Source organism: Emys orbicularis, chromosome 9, assembly GCF_028017835.1.
Source record: "Emys orbicularis isolate rEmyOrb1 chromosome 9, rEmyOrb1.hap1, whole genome shotgun sequence".
NCBI lineage: Eukaryota > Metazoa > Chordata > Testudines > Emydidae > Emys > Emys orbicularis.
Genome location: NC_088691.1, coordinates 14,969,907 through 14,990,273, shown reverse-complemented (window position 1 = coordinate 14,990,273; position 20,367 = coordinate 14,969,907). Strand labels below are relative to the sequence as shown.

General features: G+C 40.4%; 1 protein-coding gene across 1 annotated transcript in view; it reads right to left on the bottom strand.

Moving 5' to 3' along the window:
* Positions 1–20,367, bottom strand: part of STAG2 (STAG2 cohesin complex component) — a 178,293-nt gene that overhangs the window by 117,940 nt on the left and 39,986 nt on the right. The window lies entirely within an intron of this gene.

Genomic DNA, 20,367 nt, shown 5'->3' with positions numbered 1-20,367 from the left:
CTCTGCGGCTCCTACGTAGTACATGGAGGCGTGGCCAGGCAGCTCTGCATGTCGCCCCATCCGCAGGCAGTTCCTGGCCAATGGGAGCTGCAAGGATGAAGCCTGGGGACGGGGCAGCGTACAGAGCCACCTGGCTGTGCCTTGGAGCCAGAGGAGGGACATGCTTCTGGGAGCTGCTTACAGTAAGCGCCGCCTGGAGCCTGCACCCCTGAGCCCCCCACCCAATTCCCTGCCACAGCCCTGATTCCCCTCCCGCCCTCCGAATCCTCAATCCCAGCCCAGAGCCCCCTCTTGTGCCCCAAGGCCCCCATTCCCAGCCCCACCCCAGAGCCTCACCCCCTCTTGTGCCCCAACAGCCTGCCCCATCCCTAATCCCCCTCCCACCCTGCAAACCCCTCGGTCCCAGCCTGGAGCCCCCTCCTGCACCCCAAACCCCTCACCCCCCCCACCCCAGAGTCCTCACCCCACCCCATACCCCAACCCGGAGTCCCCTCCCGCACTCTGAACTCATTTCTGGCCCCACCCCAGAGCCCGCACCCCCAGCTGAAGCCCTCACCCCCACCCCCAATTTCGTGAGCATTCATGGCCTGCCATACAATTTTCATACCGCGATGTGGCCCTCAGAACAAAAAGTTTGCCCACCCCTGGTCTAGTATCTGAGGGATGAAGCAATATTCACAATGAGGGTGTCATTAACTTAATGGTAATAACTCCACAACTAGCATTTTACTTATTCCAGTGCACAACTGAGCATCACCACCCAGCCCAATATATTGCTGTTTAAAAATACAATGAATAAAACTGTGACCTCAGGACAGGAGATAAATGTCACCTGAAGACAGGTGTAAAATGCAGAAGTAAAGTGTCTAGAAATCATTAATGATTGCTTCTTGGAGCAGCTAGTCCTGGCACTCACAAGGGTAGAGGCAATTCTTGATTTGGTCTTAAGTGGCACACAAGATCTGGTCCAAGAGGTGAATATAGCGGATTCATTTGGTAAGAGCGACCATAATGTAATTACATTTAAAATCCTTGTAGGGGTGGGAAATATCAAAGAAACGCTCCATTGTAAAATTTAACTTCAAAAAAGGGAAACACCACAAAAATGAGGAAGCCAGTTAAATGGAAATTAAAAGGAACAGTAACAAGAATGAAATGCCTGTAAGCTGCATGGAAACTTTTTAAAGACATCATAATAGAGGCTCAAACTGTATGTATACCCCAAATAAAAAAAAAGCAACACGACCAAAAAAATGCCACCATGGCTAAACAAAGTAAAGTCAAAGAGGTGGTTAGAAACAAAGAGACATCCTTTAAAAATTGAGGCATCTCCTACTGAAGAAAATACGAAGGAGCATAAACTCTGACATGTCAAGTGTAAAAGTATGATTAAGCCATCAAAAAAAAATATTTGAAGAGTAACTAGCAAAACATACAAAAATGAACAAAAAATTTTTTGTACATCAGAAGTAGGAAGTCCCCCAGAGAATCAATGAGGCCACTGGATGATTGTGGTGCTAAAAGATCGCTCAAAGAACACACAGCTGTCATAGAGAAGCTAAATTAATTCTTTATATAGGTTTTCACTGCAGAGGATATGATTCCCACACCTGAGCCATTCTTTTTAGGTGATAAATCTGATGAAACGTCAGAGATTGAGGTGTCAATAAAGGAAGTTTAGGAACAAATTAATAAACTGAACAGGATTAAGTCACCAGGACCAGATAATATTCACCCAAGAGTTCTGAAGGAGCTCAAATATAAAACTGCAGAACTACTAGCTGTGATATGTAACCTATCACTTAAATCAGCCTCTATATCAGAGGATAATTAACACAACGCCAATTTTTAAAAAGGCTCCAGAGGCAATCTTGGCAATTACAGGCTGGTAAGCCTTACTTCAGTACCAGGCAAATTGGTTGAAATGATAGTGAAGAACAGAATTATCAGACACACAGATGAACACAATATGTTGGGGAAGTCTCAACATGGCTTTTGTAAAGGGAAACCATGACTCAATCAATCTATTAGAATTCTTTGAGAGGGTCAAAAAACATATGGACAAGGGAGATCCAGTGGATACAGTGTACCTGAACTTTCAGAAAGTCTTTAACAAGGTCCCACACCAAAGGCTCTTAAGCAAAGTAAGCAGTGATGGGGTAAGAGGGAAGTCTTCTCATGGATCAGTAACTAGTTAAAACAGGGGTCGGCAACCTTTCAGAAGTGGTGTGCCGAGTCTTCATTTATTCTATATAAACTATTGTTGTATGTAAAGTAACTAAGGTTTTTAAAATGTTTAAGAAGCTTCATTTAAAATTATATTAAAATGCAGAGCCCCCCGGACCAGTGGCCAGGACCCGGGCAGCGTGAGTGCCACTGAAAATCAGCTCGCTTGTCGCCAAATAATAATGCATATTGGAAAACAATCCTAACTATACACAAAAAAATGATGGGGTCTAATTTAGCTGTTACCACTCAAGACAGGTTTCGGAATAGCAGCCGTGTTAGTGTGTATCTGCAAAAAGAACAGGAGTACTTGTGGCACCTTAGAGATCTGAAAACATCTGCTCAATGTGCAGCAGCAGTCAAAAAAAGCTAACGTTAGGAACCATCAGGAAAGTGATAGATAATGAGACCGAAAATATTGTAACAACACTATATAAATCTATGGTATGCCCATGCAGTTCTGGTCGCCCTATTTTACAAAAGATATATTAGATTTGGAAAAAATACAAAGAAGAGCAACAAAAATGATTAGGGGTATGGAACAGCTTCCATATGAGGAGAGATCAAAAAGACTGGGACTATTCAGCTTACAAAAGAAATGACTAAAGGGTGGATAGGACAGAGGTCTACAAAATCATAAATGTGTGGAGAAAGTGAATAAGGAAGTGTTATTCACCCCTTCACGTAACACAACTAGAGGCCACCCAATGAAATTAACAGGCAACAGATTTAAAACAGAAGTACTTCTTCAAACAATGCACAGTCAGCCTGTGGAATTCATTGCCAGGGGAGGTTGTGAAGGCCAAAAGTATCACTGGGATTAAAAAAGAATGAGATAAATTACGAAGAATAGGTCCATCAATCGTTATTAACCAAGATGGCCAGGGACTCATGCTTATAAATAAAATAAATAAAATAAATTTTATTTATTTATTTATTTTATTTTATTTATCAATCGTTATTAGCCAAGATGGCCAGGGACTCATGCTTCAAAATATTTGACCATTTTTACATTTTATAATATTTGACCCATCAATTGACCAATTATTTTTGGAACAGTCAAATGCTCAGTCCTAATCTGTAATCACCACAGTACAGTCCTATCCAGAATTTATAAAACAGCCCAAGGTGCCAAAGTCTCAACATTAGTCTGCTGTTAAGCAAACACGTATGAAACCCCTACTGGGAAAAATGTTTGTATCATCCTCTAGCACAAGGGTCGGCAACCACAAAAACTTTTAAAGAATATAATTATCACAAACTGAGTAAAGGAATGTATAAACTATTCAAAAATAATCTCAACACAGAATTTAAATTATATATTTGGTGCATCTCTCATTCTGAAATTAAAGACCATCTATTAAAACTAGATATCTGGAGTTTTGCGACACTCTGTAAGTTTCGATTCCTAGCACAGACAACAAGAAAGAAAACCAGATGATTTTTCCTGAAGTAAGTGTTGAATTTCTACCTTCTAATTACAGAACAGAAGAGGGATATGAACCTGTCTCCTGGAGGTCAAGAGTCTGTGTTACAAAAATAGAAGTGTTTTGGGATTATGGTTTTGGGAGGGGAGAAAAAACAGAAGAGAAGAGGGTCCTAGCATTTGGCCAGCAACTTTCTCAGCATATGAGATATCAATAAATTATTTATATAGTACCATCAGTATGCAAAATGCTCTACATATCAGTAGGATGACACAGGAGTTTACAACGTTAATCCCAGCAAAGGGGTGCTGAGATTATGAGAAGGATTATGGGTTATGAGAAGGATTAGGACCATAAACAGTAAAAGGGCAGACATATGCTTTTGTTATATAAGTATCTTATTAGGTCCTTTTTAACTTACTTTTTAAACAAAAAAATATTATACTTTGATGTAGTCAATTCAGAGAAGGCGACAAAAAGTCTATTTTGCAGATGCCATTCCAACCAGCAAAAAAATTGAATTATCCACAGTAAGCACAGATTTAAAGCCAGACCTTTGGCACCTGGTACTGGTATATGCATCTGCTAAGGTCAAAATATATTTCTAATTATCATGAAACTGTAACTATATTTCATATGTTTAGCACTTAAGCATTTTAATTTTCTCTATTTATATATTTCATACAGCTTTCAGCGTTTGTTGGCAAAATTAAGTTGATTTATAAGTTTATCCATGAATTTCAGAAGACCATGAGTTTTACTGAAACATAATTAACTTATTAACTTTTAAAAGAAAATGTATCATGCTGAAAGATCACAAGGTGGAGCTCTAGCCTAAAGCTAACTAAAGAAACTCTAGAAGACAGGTCATCCAGAGGTTGACCTAGTTATTTCTTTACAATAAACTTTATAATACATTGTTAAAAACATACTGTAGCATATTTTGCTTACATGTGCCAAATCTCTATACAAAACAGTTCAAATACACCAAAAAAGTTCCTGCATCTTGGGTGAAATTAAAAAAACACATTTATTTGGAATCACTCTGGACTCTCCTTGGATACAAAAATGTCAAGGGCAACTATATCATGACCTTGCTGAACTTGGTAGACAGTTCCAAAAATAACTGCAAAAAGATTTAAATTACAATTTTTTACAGCTATAGCATCTCCCACAGTGATGTATCGCCATACTGTAACCAAAGCCCTTTGTTTTCAGTTTCTATTTTGTTTATAATTTCCTGGAAACTTATCAGTGTTTATTACAAAAATTTAAAAAATGAGTGAAAATCAGTGCAAAAAATTTACGTCAGTGTTCTGGGTAAATATTAGGGGATGGGAGTACAGAAAATAAAGCAACAAAAAGTACTTCTGATCTGGCTTCCCACTCTGGAAGGAAAGATGGCAACTCGGTGACTTGGCAGCTTGGTGACCTGGGCTGCCTTCCAGAGTAGGGAGATAGATCTGTGGAGTTCCTGCACGTCTCTTTTTAGGACTTGAGCACGGACACACTGACATACACATATGTATATACGTGTGTGTTTGTATCTTCCACTACATTGACTTCTTTTAACAGGCAGCCTTGCATTTACACCGAGCCCTGGTCTACACTGGGGATGTGTGTGTGGGGGGGAGGGGGGGGGGGTGTGTCAATAACGTAGCTGAAGTCGACGTACTTAGATCGACTTACCGTGGTGTCTTCACTGCAGTGAGTCAACTGCTGCCACTCCCGCGTCGACTCTGCCAGCGCCTTTCACGGCGCTGGAGTACAGGAGTCAATGGGAGAGGGCTCGGGGTCGATTTATCGCATCTAGACTAGACGCGATAAATCGATCCCTGCTGGATCGATCGCTGCCCGCCGATCCGGCGGGCAGAGTAGACATACCCTTAGACTAATTTATTATTAACATAAACACACCTACCTAATATATTGGATTTTCTTAATCAGTATTCTGATTTGAGTCGTCAAAAAATGGTAAAAAAACAATTAATAGGTTTTGTAAAACCTGGGAAATTTCTGGTAAATAATTTTAAAAAAGGGAAAAAGAAAAAAAAAAATCGGTAAAAGCTGAAAGTGAAGGACCTTGACTATAACCTACCATTAAAGATTTAACAAACAAGAAGTGTAATACCATTATGATTCATTAAAGTGGGGTGGGGTTGGGGGGAGAAGAGGTCTCCAGTGACATTAGTCAGTCATTTAATTATATCAGTAATTTACAATGTATCAGTTGAAGATCACAAACACCTGAGATGGTACAGAAGCAAGGACTAAATTAAGCTTTTAACTCTACCCACAATTGGAACTCTACTTCAATACAAAGTTACCGTATATACTCGTTCATTAGCCCATTCGTTTATAAGCCGACCCCCCAAGATGGATAGGTAAAAATAGCAAAAACTGTATGACCCTTTCATAAGCTGACCCTATATTTCAGGGTTTGGCAAACTTTGGCTCCTGGTCCGTTAGGGTAAGCCGCTAGCGGGCCTGGACGTTTTGCTTACCTGGAGCGTTCGCAGGCACGGAGCCCCTCAGCTCCCGGTGGCCACCGTTTGCCGTTCCCAACCAATAGGAGCGGTGAGAAATGGCACCACTTCCCGCCGCTCCCACTGGTTGGGAACGGCAAACCGCGGCCACTGGGAGCTGAGGGGCTCTGTGCCTGCAGACGCTCCAAGTAAACAAAATGTCCCGACCCGCCAGCGGCTTACCCTAACGGGCCAGGAGCCAAAGTTTTACGACCCCTGCTATATTTTAAAAGTTGGTGTCACAAGAAACACTCAAAAGTTTTGCTAGAATTATTTTAATGTAATCTAACAAAAAACCTGTTTTTATAATAACAAATATGTATTCACCTTCAAAATTACAGTCAATATTTAAAATCAGTAAATGGATATTTAAAACAAGTACTTCAGAACAATACAAGACTTTAAAAAGTCTTTAAATCCTTCAAAGTCCGAATCAGTCTCTGATTCACCAAAAACAGTTCATTAACCTCTGCTTCAGTCACAGCTGCACCTGCATTGTAGATGTCGGCAGTGTTGTCTTCAGACTGATTCCTTATCATCAGCCTCTGTTGTGTCATCAAATATGGCATCATCTTCTGACCCGTCGAGTGCATTGCTGATACAGCATTTCCGAAATGATTTTTCTATAATTTCCGAGGGAATGGACACCCACGCGTCCTTGACCCATTGGGCAACCAGATTGATTTCGGGCTTCATAAGATTCCCGCCTTTTGTCAACTTAGCCATGCCTGAGCACATCTATACAAACCACATTTTGCGTAGCCTGTCTTTAAAGAGTTTGTTCAGGCAGACATCAAGCAGTTGTAGAACTGAAGTTAAGCCTCCAGGTATTACAGCCAAAGTAGTTTTCATTTTTTTGGCCACATTTTTCACCTCATCTGTCTTGTGTGCCCTGAACATGTCCTAAACAAGCACAGCAGGTTTCTTGAAAAGTGCTCCTGGTCTCTTATTCCACACTTTTTCCAGCCATTCAATAGTCCCACTTTCATCCATCCATCCCTTTTCGAGTGCACATAGGATGACACCAGCAGGAAATTTCATGTTTTTAGACAAGGTTTTTTCTTTTAAAAACAACAACAGCAGGGAGCTTTGATCCATTTGCCAAACATGATAAAAACACTGTAAAATGGATTTTTTCCATGGCCAGCGGTTTTAATTAAAACTGTTTTTTCACCAACACCGGTTACCGTTCTGTTGCTCGGGAGATCGAATGTCATCGGTGTTTTGTCCATATTTCCTATTTGTGACAGCTCAAGTGCATATTCCTTTCGATATTTTATAATAAACCTTTGGAAAGATTCGATTTTTTCTTCCAGATCTCTCGGCAGCTTTTGCACTATCTTTGTTCGCTGACGAAGACAGAGACCATGATGGTTCATGAAGCAAGTACACTAACCCGCTGATGCAACAAACGTTGACGGCTTTACTGACTCGACGTTTGCAGAGCACGCAGACGAATTCTAATTCTAGTGACATTGTACCCATTTTGTCAACATTCAACAACCCAATTATTGAGATCTTTCTCCAGCTCAGGAAAAGAAGCGCACCTCGTTGGACATTTTTTCTTGCTTCTTGGCATGTCTTTTAGTGTTTTATTTTTTCGCCGTTCTCTTACTTGCTTCTCACTGATACAGAATTCACAAGCAGCGGCGCAATTATTGTTTGCTTCTGCATATTCAACAACTAAGTTTGAACGATGCATGATAAGCAGACTGTTTTATTTTGATTTCACCATTGTTCATTTTAATTACTAGTATGAAAATAGATTATTATAGTTATAGATTATGTAGGACTTTATATAGGAATGTCACCAGCTTTATCGCTGTCAAATTATTGTTCTTTGGCATGATTGTGGCGATAACAGGCTATTTAAATTTTATTAGAGATTCCATCGATTCTGCACATTATATTTTCATATTGACTTGAGACTTACGAGGTCCATTGGTAGAAATGCATGAAGAGATCAAATTACACAGTAGCGGACTGACACCAGTGCTATAGTACTATCGTTCATTGTATTTTTCTGACTGGCTTATAAGGTGTAGCATTTTGTGAAAGGCATGGGTCAAACGTCATGCAGATCTGCCGCATTGCTCTTTTAGTATTCATTTCAAACCAATCTAGTCCACTAAACAAAGCCTTCGCAACTTTAAAAGGCTGCTGTATTAACATCAATAAATGGGTCAGCAAACTTTGGCTCCCGGCCTGTCAGGTTAAGCCGCTGGCGGGTCGGGACGTTTTGTTTACCTGCAGCGTCCGCAGAGATGGAGTCCCTCAGCTCCCAGTGGCCACAGTTTGCCGTTCCCAGCCAATGGGAACTGCAGGAAGCAGCGCGGGCCGAGGGACGTGCTGGCTGCCACTTCCCACAGCTCCCATTGGCTGGGAACAGCGAACCGCGGCCACTAGGAGCTGAGGGGCTCAATGCCTGCGGACACTCCAGGTAAACAAAACGACAATGTATTAGATATTCAATTCAATAATTTCATACAGCTTAAAATCATCAAATTTTGGTGTAGACCCGTTTATAAGCAGACCCTCGCTCTTTGAAGCTTCACTTTTTTACCAGAAATATTCGGCTTATGAACGAGTATATACAGTAACTCAAATTATAACTTGCCCTTAACTCCAGTCCCTTACACAAAAGAAACTGAGGCTAGCACTACTTTTAACTCAAATTGGCTGGCCTGTGACAAGGCATAAGCTAAACCTTGAGAATGCACAACTCATCAGGTGTTAACACAACCACAGGCTAGCACCACTCAACTGCCAATAGAGCTCCAATGCATTCCCTCTCCATGTGCCCCCCCAAAAAAGAAAAGTTCTCCCACAATTTACTTGGGAAATAATTTAGAAAGGTTAATTTTACTACAGCGCTAAGGACCATGGGATGTGCCTCCAGAAGTCTTGGCATCACACACAAGTGAGTACAGTGCGAGAGTGGATACACCAACTCGAGTGCTATTTTGCAATGTGGCCGCTCTCACTTGAGCTAAACTAAGTTGAGAGAAGAGACTGAAATGTAGATCACTTCAGTGTTAAGAAGTTAAAACATATCTTTAGTCAAACTTCCCTTAAATGTAGCAGCAGATACCTGTAATATAAAAGTTACCACTGAACAAACAACCCAGTAATATGTAATCCCACATACAGTGCCAAAGGGTAGGGTTTAATTCAGAATTTGTTATAAATGGCAATACAGACAAAGAAAAGCAAATTATCTGATCTGAATTTACACTTACAGAGACTTAGAAAGAAATTAGGAACAGTTTTATATCAGCTCTCTTTTCTTTCCTTTTTTAAAAACAAAGCTCACAATTCTTAAGGAGACTTTCACACTTAACATTCAGGATAAACCTCATCAGGAAGCAATGCAAAGAAAAGAATGATGGTCTTATGGACAGGTCATGATTCCGTACACTGGGATTCAATTTCTCATTGAGCCACAAACTTCCTATTTGACCTTAGGAAAGTCACAGTCTACGTTGTGCCTCAGTTCCTCATCTGCATGGAGTGACATCTGAAGAAGTGGGTTTTTTACCCACGAAAGCTTATGCCCAAACAAATATGCCACCGGACTCCGTTGTTTTTACTCAAATTACAGAATCACTCAAAAACGATAAATACATAAAACAGCACAACATAGAATAATGCTTGAAGTGACCATTGGACATTTCATATGCTCTAGATCAGTGGTTCCCAAACTTTAACAACCTGTGAATCCCTTTCAATAAAATGTCAAGTCTCGTGAACCCCCTCCTAAAAATGAATATTTTTAGGTATTTTCTCCTTTACCCGAGTATAAATTATAAAAGCAGTGAGCTTGGAAATATAAAATTTGTTTTTATGACATGCTTATTACACACTATTATTAATTATTTATCATTACAGTATTTTTATTACATTATGAAAATGGCAACATTCTTCCAGGATCTCACTTTCGTAGCTTGTATCACTTTCAATAAGCCTGTTATAAGACAAGGTTCCTATGTTTCATCAAGGAGTATCAGACTGAAACACCATGAAGATATTTAAGAAGCCAACTCAAAGAGTTCCTCCTACACAAGCATTCAGGGCTTGAGCAGTCCAGGCAAACAACGCACATTACAAGAAAGCTTAAACCTGTTCTTCATAATAATTTTAAAAACAATACTAGCTGCCTATTTAATTTTAAAAACAGCAAAAAATATCCACCTCCCTTTCCATTTCTTACAAGGAGTCTTGAAGTTTAAATCTCCTCAGTGTGATAGATATGCTTACTTTGATTTGCTTAGCTCTTGGAAGTCCAGGGGTTCTGGGCTGCTGGCTCCATGCTGCCCGGGGTCCCTAGGCACAGTTCTGTCCGCCATTAGGGAATTTTTCCCTGAGAACCCCCTGTAACATTTCGCAAACCCCAGTTTGGGAACCACTGCTCTAGATTGAACTGATCACATTACAGTGAATTGCTAGTGTATTGCAATGTGACTAGAACCATTAGATGAGTGCCTTATTAAATATACAGCACTGGAAAAATGCAACATGGAAGGGATTAAAATATTTTACAAGAACATTTTAAAAATAGACAACATCTAACTTCTTTCATGCTTAAGAAATTCAGCATTGTCTTTTTATCATAACAATGGTCCATCACCCGCATACCAGCCAATAAAAGGCAAACAATTTGCTTTCATCACTCTTGTGGAAAAACAGTGTCAGGGTCACGCACAGAAGCTGAGCTTCTCCTCTAATACTGTGGGGCTCCAGGCACTGGCCCTTTCTGAAGGACTTTGCATTTTACTAGACTAGTGAGAAAGTTTGTGGGATTTGGCACCACAGCCTGTTCTTACCCCTTCCCTCTCCCTGTGTCTCCCAGCCAGCCGGAAAGGGATGGCTGGGAGCTGTCACCAGGGTTATGTACTTCAAAAGCAGGAGCAGAAACTGAACATTTTCCACCTCCATTATCTTAGAAAAATCCTTGGAGTTATTTGGTACCAATGGATCACCAATAACAAGATGCTTGAGAGAACCAGCCTAAAGTCTAAGCAGAATATGCTGGACCTTTGCAGGCTTCGCTGGTTGGGACACGTAGAATGCATGCCTCAAGATTGACTGCAAAAGGCTGTGCTCTATTGCCAACTTAAGAACTCCCCGCAACACAGAAGGAGACCAAAGCTCCAATAAGAGCAGTGAGGTCAAGCAAAGCCTCAAGAAATTCAGCATTCCCACTGATAACTGGGAAAATCCTTCCCACAATCATTCAGTTTGCAGAAGCCAGGTTAAGACTGGTGCAGTCACTGCACAGCGCCATCGGAGAGCCCAGGCTGAGGTCCATAGGCAAGCCAGGGAGCAAGAGTATGCTTCAACTTCCATCAGGCAAGTGGACCTGTAGCTATTATGGGAAGTATGCCTCTTGCACATGAGGCTCTTTCCCATACCCATCACTAAGCACCCCTGTCAAGATGCTGGACAGACATATAAAAGGCAAACAGAAGTATTCTGACTGACCTTACATACACCATCTATTCCAGGGGTAGGCAACCTGCGGCACGTGTGCCGAAGGCGGCACGCGAGCTGATTTTCAGTGGCACTCACACTGCCCAGGTCCTGGCGGCTCTGCATTTTAATTTAATTTTAAATGAAGCTTCTTAAACATTTTAAAAACCTTATTTACTTTACATACAACAATAGTTTAGTTATATATTATAGACTTATAGAAAGAGCCCTTCTAAAAACGTTAAAATGTATTACTGGCACACGAAACCTTAAATTAGAGTGTATAAATGAAGACTCAGCACACCACTTTTGAAAGTTTGCCGACCCGATCTATTCCTTGTTTTTTATAGCTCGGCCATGCCACCTCTGATGTAGTTCTAATCTTTTAAATCTCTCCTCATGTGGAAGGATCTACATGCCTCTAGTAATTTTTGTTGCTTTTCTCCACACTTTTTATTTCTTCCTTATCCTTTATAAGATAGGGTTACCAAATCCAAAAACTAACAATGTTATGATATACCACTAATATCGTTATGCCATTATATAACAAGGCTGTTATTCTCCATCCCTTTTAGAAAAATTGAACACCATTTACTTTTTTGAACTTCTGCACACTGAGCAAGTGTACTCGCTGAGCTTTCTACAGTAAGATCTAGTTCGTTCCATGACCTCCCTCCCAAAAAAATCCATCCACAAGTGGTTATTTGCAGTAAATTTAGTACCCATAAACATGAGTAGTTTGTATAAGTGTTTCGGTCTCACTGTTCCCACCATTTTCTATATCAACAACTCTGATCTCAGCATAGATTCCTGGGCATCCCTATCTTAGCCTCCTGGCTTGACAGATATGTTTGATATTTGAGGAGAAGTAGTAAAAAAAAAGTTTTAATTGTTTTAATGTATTTACATTTATCAATTTATAACTATGACCATCTTACAGTAGCACTAAGGCCTCAAGATATCTCTTTCAATCAGGATACAAATGACTTGAGTTTGTTTGCATTAATTAGGCTGGTGTACTTTCCTGGCCTTATAGCTTCAAAACAAATTAATAATTCAAGAATTTTAAAAAATTGTTAAAAAGAGAAACGGTTTAAAATGTGTTTCAAAAATGTCTAGTTCAAACTTCAAATGCTATATTACAAAAATGTTATAGATTTATAACATTAATACTAAATATTAAGGGAAAGATTTTAAAAAGCACTCATTGGCCTAACTCTACCACCATTAAATTACTGGTAAAACTCCCATTTGTTTTGTTCTGTAATGAAATGTGTTGTTGGATCTATAGTTACTGATGTTATTTATTATACTTTACAAAATATTTATTACAGGTATGTAATTATTACAGGTCAGAGTTATAAGGTTACTCAGTTTGATCAATAGAATTATTTTTATAAATAGGAGAAAAATAACTTTTTTTAATAATAGGAATAAATGAGGCTGTTTCATATATGTACTGTTGTGAGTTTAAGCATGCCTTGCAAGCATGTTTTTAAACTATATTACATTGTTTAGCAACAGGGTTTTTTTATATTTGTATTGCAGTATATGAAATAACTGAATAAGAAATCTGATTCTATTATCTTCTAATAAAAGAAGATTACTTACCTATAGTCTGCTTCTCAGAAGAGTGCATCTTAACAGGATTCTCACCCCTGGACCTGAGGTTGTTTTGTTTTTTTTTTAAATCACAATATTCGCAAAACTCCTAGATCTAAATATAAATATGTATATATATTTTTAACCATTGAGAAGATCGGTAGTGAGATACAGTAAGAGCTAAGTTCCCTAATGTTTGTCATGCACCACACTTTGGTAAAGAAATGACATCCTCCAGATGTTACAGTCAGTTCTTTGGACTGCATGGAAGATGAAGCTCCCAGGGAATAAATAAAATAAAAGCCAATTCAGGATGGCCAACCTACAATCAAAATAGGCCTTACTGAAAAATGAGTATCAAGGTTCAAGAGAAATGCCTCAAAAAAGTGAAACCTCCAAACTCTGAAGGAAAGTAAATTGGAGTAAGCAAGGTTCCCGAGATGTATCTTTAGAGAAACAGAATTACAGATAAGTAAATTTCTCACCTGCTACTTGCCCCAGAACTAAAAAAACAATTAAGGATTAGTTGGCTGGGATTTTCAAGAGCCTAAAAGAGTTAGGTACCTAAATTACATTCAAATCTATGGGATTTGAGCATTTAATTCCGTCATGCTTCTTGGAAACTTCCAACCAGATCAATATGCCCCATGTAAGCAGCAGAGTGTTCTTATTGTTCCCCTCCCTCCTCAAAAGCCTGGTTATCACAGAAGACATGGATACATCATACACAGTAGGATAGTTTTATTATGTAGCTAGTTGCCAAGACTGAATAACCTTTATTTTATCACTGGTGTCTACAAATTTGCAACAGCTTCAATTAGAGAGTTAGTATGATCCAGCAGATAGGGCACTGGACTGGAACTCAGAAGAGTGCTATACTTTCTTCTTCCATTAAGTCGCTACTTGACCCAGCATATGCGATTTCACCTCTTCTACCTCTGTTTCTCCTCTCACCTCTCAAAAGGGGCTGAAGGGAGTATGACAGAGTGTGCTGGGACTCAGCAAATGAACCATCATTCTGTGGTCACTGTTTAGCCAGTCAGGCCCTGACACAGGTCCTGCATAAGGCGAGAAGTACCTGATTACCAGATCAGGTTTGGGTAGCTAATGAGCTAATTAGCCAATTAACAAGCAGACTGGATAAAAGAGTGCAGGAGGGAACTGCAAGAGAGAAAGCAAAAGAGAAAAGGCTAGCTGGGGCAGATAAAGGGAGTTCTCTGTGCAGAGAGACATTTCCCACCCCTTCTAGGTAAGCTCAATAACTCTGTAAATAATATGGCAGCATGCGTATCTAAAAGGTGCTGAGGTGAAGCACTGTAAATAAACTACACAGTGGTATCTACAAAAGGAAGGTCTCTGAGTGGTCTGTGAGTGAATAAAGATGACTGGAGCAGAGGGTGCCGCATCACAGGGAGTTGCACACTTATCTCCCTTAGACATCTGAATATCCCAGCCTTACACTGTACGCTCTGTGGGAGGGGACTGTCTTAATAAAGGATAGCAATAAGACAGAAAATATAATGTCACTATATAAATCAATGGTACACTGTAGCGGGGTGGACACCCGCTCCTGCCCTGAGGGGCTGAAAAAGCCCTGCAGAGGGCTTGGGCTGGGCAAGGTAAAACCCTGGCTGATTGGGGGAAGTGGCTGCAGCTGGGCCACACCCTAATCAGAGCCCAGATGGCCTGTATAAAGAGGCTGGGAGCCAGGGGTCTCTCTCTGCATTCAGGGAGAGAAGGGCCTGGCTGCAGGGAGCTAGACATAGGGTACCTGTAGTGGAGCAGGGCTGTGGAAAGGCTAAGGAGCTGGGGAGCTCCAGCCTGGATAGCCCCAGGCTGCGGCCTGGTAGGAGGCCAAGGAGTACTGGGGGTTGCAGAGGGCAGCCCAAAGGTAGGCCAAGGTAGCAGGTCCAAACCCAACCTTGCCAATGATGAGTGGTCTATACTGCAGTCTGCCCCAGGGAGCGGGGGCTAGTTGGTGACTGGCAGTGGCCTTATCCTGAGGTGAGGTGGGGTTAGTGGGTGGGGGTTCCCCTGGGAGGGGAGACCTAGTGTGTGTGGGTATTGCCAGGGGGCAGCACCCAGAGCAAGGGGCACTGGGGTCCTGGGAGAGACACGGGGCCAGTGCAGAGGACAAGGCGGATCACCGCCCTGCAGAGGGCGCTTCAGAGGCTGGTGAGCTAATTCCCTGGACGACCAGCAGGCGGCGCCGCAGGGGTGAGTCCGGACTCCTCTACATACACCCACATCTTGAATACTGCATGCAGTTCTAGTTGCCCCACCTCAGAAAAGACATTAGAACTGGGGAAAAGGCAACAAAAATTATTAGGGATAGGGGAACAGTTTCCAGGGAGAGATTAAAAACACTGTTCAGTTTAGAAAAGAGACAACTAACGGGGGGATAAGACAAGAGATCTATAAAAATCATGAATGGTGTGGAGAAAGTGAAAGTGTTATTTACCCCTTCATATAACACAAGAACTAGGAGTCACCTAGAGAAATTAATAGGCAGCAGGTTTAAAACAAACAGAAGGAAGTACACCACTACCTCGATATAACGCGACCTGATATAACACGAATTCGGATATAACTCGGTAAAGCAGCGCTCCGGGGGGGCGGGGCTGCGCACTCCAGTGGATCAAAGCAAGTTCAATATAACGTGGTTTCACCTATAACATGGTAAGATTTTTTGGCTCCCGAGGACAGTGTTATATTGAGATAGAGGTGTATTTCTTCACACAATGCAGTCAACCTATGGAATTCATTGCCAGGGGATGCTGTGAAGGCCAAAAGTAAAACTGGGTTTAAAAAAAAAAAAAAGAGAGAAGATAAGTTAAGTTCATGAAGGATAGGTCCATCAAAGGCTATTAGCCAAGGAGCAGAGGGTGCAGGGTCGCAAACCCATATTCTGGGTATCCCTGAGGCTCTCATTGCTAGAGCTGGATGACAGGGGATGGATCACTTGACATTTGCCCTGTTCATTCCCTCTGAAGCAGGGGTTCTCAACCTTTTTCTTTCTGAGCCCTCTCTCCCCCAACATGCTATAAAAACTCCACGGCCCACCTGTGCCACAACAACTGTTGTTTCTGTATATAAAAGGCAGGGTCAGCGTTAGGGGGTAGCAAGCAGGGCAACTGCCCGGGCCCCACACCAAAAGGGGCACTGCAAAGCTACGTTGCTCAGGCTTTGGCTTCAGCCCGGGGGGGGGGGGGGGGCATGGTGCCCCAAGCTGCAGTCTCGTGTGGCAGGCTTTGGCTTTCTGCCCCGAGCTCTACCAAGTCTAATGCTGGCCATGCTTGGCGGACTCCCTGAAACCTGCTCCCGGGCCTCAGGGGGCCCTGGGACTCATGGTTGAGAACCACTGCTCTGAAGCATCTGGCAATAGGTTCCTATCAGAAGACAGGATTCTGGGCTAGATGGATCATTGGTCAGACCAAGTATGGCCATTCCTGTGTTCTTAATATGTATTTGTACAATGCCTATTACAATGGGTTTCCCCAACATGCTACTGTAATACAAATAGTAAATTACTACTACAACAATGACAAACGGCTCCAACTACAGCAATATTCTACTTCATTGGCCTCTGTAGGCCTGACTCTAAAAGGAAAAAGGCAATATATTGGCTGAGTTTGAATGGCTGCCTATTTGTGCGAGAACTTTGACTCTAAGCAGATATATTTCCCCACCTGTCTTATGCAGAATGGAAGCTTTGCACAGGAAAAGTCTTCATTAGTGCATAGTACACTTATTAGCATAATAATTATGAGAACAACAGCAGAGCACTCTATTCATACTGATGCTCCTGATATTGCTGTTATACAAGCAAGAGGTAGTTAATCAATATCAGTTCCTAAACGATTTACCTGCTGGTGCAGAAGATGACTGAATGCTACAAGCTAATCTATGCCATTGGAATCTGAACGGGAATTTAAAAAGCGTGGCCCAAACATTGTGTTTCATCAAAACCTTATAGTTTGAAAGGCTTGTAAAAACTAAATAGATCTTGGGTTTTTAATTTTGCTTTTTAAACTAACATTTTGCTATTTCCATAAAAGCTTTGACACATGATATTGATACACATGAAATCTAGATAAAGAACATACTATCTTCACATTAAAAAGTTATCCTTGTAATTTCACCCCTTCTTACATCGGTGCCATATACAAAAGTCATAACTTAAAGCTTATTTAATATCCACTCGCTCAAAGACTTGTACTAATGTCCACATTATTTGTTCAGCAATATGTGGCATCAAATACTACTCTTTTTAAGTGAGACAGCAGCAGTGTATTGCACGACTTTCATGCAACTTACAGGCTAACTGACCTTACACGTGACATAGGTTACCAACCAACCAGTTCTACAACTATTATAACAAGACGTTATCATCACATACAAAAGTCACTATAAACAATTGTTTAAAAAAAAATAAAAAACCCTTCTTACTTGCTGGGGAAGAGAGGAAGATTATGTGACAGAATGAGTTAATGTGGCAAAGTAACATATTGAGACCTAGAATTAAGTTAGTCAGGTTACAAGTGAAACACGTTATAGTGGTCTCAATTTAGTTTTCACTCGATACTTTTTTTTAATATCCTAAAACTACCATAAAAGTTGGGCATTATTCAAGTCCAGCAGTCCTTTCAATTCTGGAAAGGACTACTTCTGGCAGGTTAAGAATTGTGGTTACTGAAAGAGCTGTCTATCTTGCTGCTTTTACAAAACTCAGGAAGAAAATCCAATTATTTGTTTTAAAAAGGTAACAAATAGACAACTGCTTTCAATTTGTCCTTACGTAAATTCAATATGGGGGATTATCAAAAGTACCTAAAATTTAAAAGCAAAAATGTCCCATTGATTGTTAATGGGACTTGTGTTCCTAAATAGCTTAGGTGCTTTTGAAAAGTCTTCCCATAAAGCCTTAAAGATACTATGCATCAAGCTTATTAATGCTAATCAACCAAAATTCAAATTGAACTGAAGCGTTGCCATGGTATCAAAATGTTTAAACTGCAACAAAATTTGCCCTCAAATAATTCAATTCCCCATCTTCTGGGGGGGGGGGGGGAAATCAAGAAATAATAAAGTAAGGATAGTGTCTCACCAAGATAAGAATGAACAGTCATACTCCGGACACAAAATGTCAAGTGCATGGTGGAAAAAAATTCCTAAAATTCACTGGTTCCACTTCTTATGTATCTTTTATTTTGCAATAAAAAAATATCAAGTAGTTAATATTAAGTGAAGAATTTAAAATCATCTAAAACAACTACCATGGTCTCTATTACTTCAGCCCCCCAGATGATGTTCAAGAAAGAAAAAAAGACTGAGCAGTTGCTGTCACCTTCTCTTCAGTGCTGTTCTCCTGCTTTTAGCTTTTGCAAAAGTAGTAGAAGCAGCAGTGCCAGACAGATGTCTCAAACAAGTTACATATGCTATGAATTTCTCTCTCTCTCTCACACACACACACACACACACACACACACACACACGAGAAATACTCCCTACTATCCCAGCTCACTAAGTTATGAGAATTCCTTCACACTCAACATACCATGAAGATCACACTAAGTGCATAGGGCTCAAAAGGTATCAATGAAACTGCTTCAGCTATTTATTGTCACTTTCACCTACACACATGAAAATTCTCAAACTTAAATAAGTATTTGGGGGGGGGGGGGAGAGAACAGGCTTCTCTGAAGGCTGTGACAAAAATACGCTTGATATGAGCAAAGCAATGAACATGCGAAGTATGTCACAAAATCTTATATTCAGTATCATACTTCAACTACATATTCAACATCCTTTTGCTATTGCTTCTCTTATACAAGACATACTAATAGACTACTATTTTGGGTCACTCTTCTAATAAGTTGTCCATTTTTACTGCAATTAACACTACAGTTATTGGAAATAAGATGACATTTTACTGTGAAATTTTAGTTTCCATATTAGTTTAATATTTGTAATCAGTGAATTTTTTAATATAGCAAATCAAATCTGACTCATCTCTGGGTTAAGGTGAGGAATGTATCTCAAATAGTCTGCTTCTACCAGTATGGAAAACTGCTCCAGCCACCCAGTTTGAGTTTTTAACCCAATATTTGGACTTGTATAATCCTGTGTTTTACCATTTCTGTTGATGCTTGATATGACATCAACAAGTACTTTATTTATTTATTTTTAATTTATTAGATATCAGGTATTACACCAGCTACTGAGTTTCCCTGCTAATTTTTGTGGCTTCACAATTATTTTACTGTTTCTTTTCACTGTTTCTATGTGAAAGACCCACAAAAACAGGAGAAATTAACTATACAAGGGCAGCAATGAAACTGTCTAAACACAAAGGGCTGTCAAGTACACAAAGGAAACAAACTGAAAAAGAAAAATTCCTACTGGTTTCTCCAATTTCTTTCAGTTATACCAGGGGTCGGCAACCTTTCAGAAGTGATGTGCCAAGTCTTCATTTATTCACTCTAATTTAAGGTTTCGCGTGCCAGTAATATATTTTAACATTTTTAGAAGGTCTCTTTCTATAAGTCTATAACAGTGGTCTCCAAACTTTTTTGATCGCGCACCCCTATCAGTAAAAAAAAAAATTGAGCACGCACCCCCTGCCGCGCCGGCTCTACCATTTTTGCCAAAGCAAAAAACAAAACAAAAAAAGCCGCTCGGACTCCCGCCCGAACTGCTGAAGCAAAAACAAACAAACAAAAAACTGTTCCTCCTGCCGCGCACCCCCAAGGATCCTCTTGCGCACCCCACTTTGGAGACCACTAGTCTATAATATATAACTAAACTATTGTTGTAGGTAAAGTAAATAAGGATTTTAAAATGTTTAAGAAGCTTCATTTAAAATTAAATTAAAATGCAGAGCCCCCCGGACCAGTGGCCAGGACCCAGGCAGTGTTAGTGCCACTGAAAATCAGCTCGCGTGCTGCCTTTGGTACGTATGCCATAGGTTGCCTACCCCTGAGTTATACTAATCTTAGTACTTATACTTGCAACGATAGCTGGCAAAAAATTCAGATAGAGTGATTAAAGATCACAGTATCACTTTTAAACGGCTATATTCCTTCTAGTCTTTCCTTTTCTGAGGCAATACACCATTA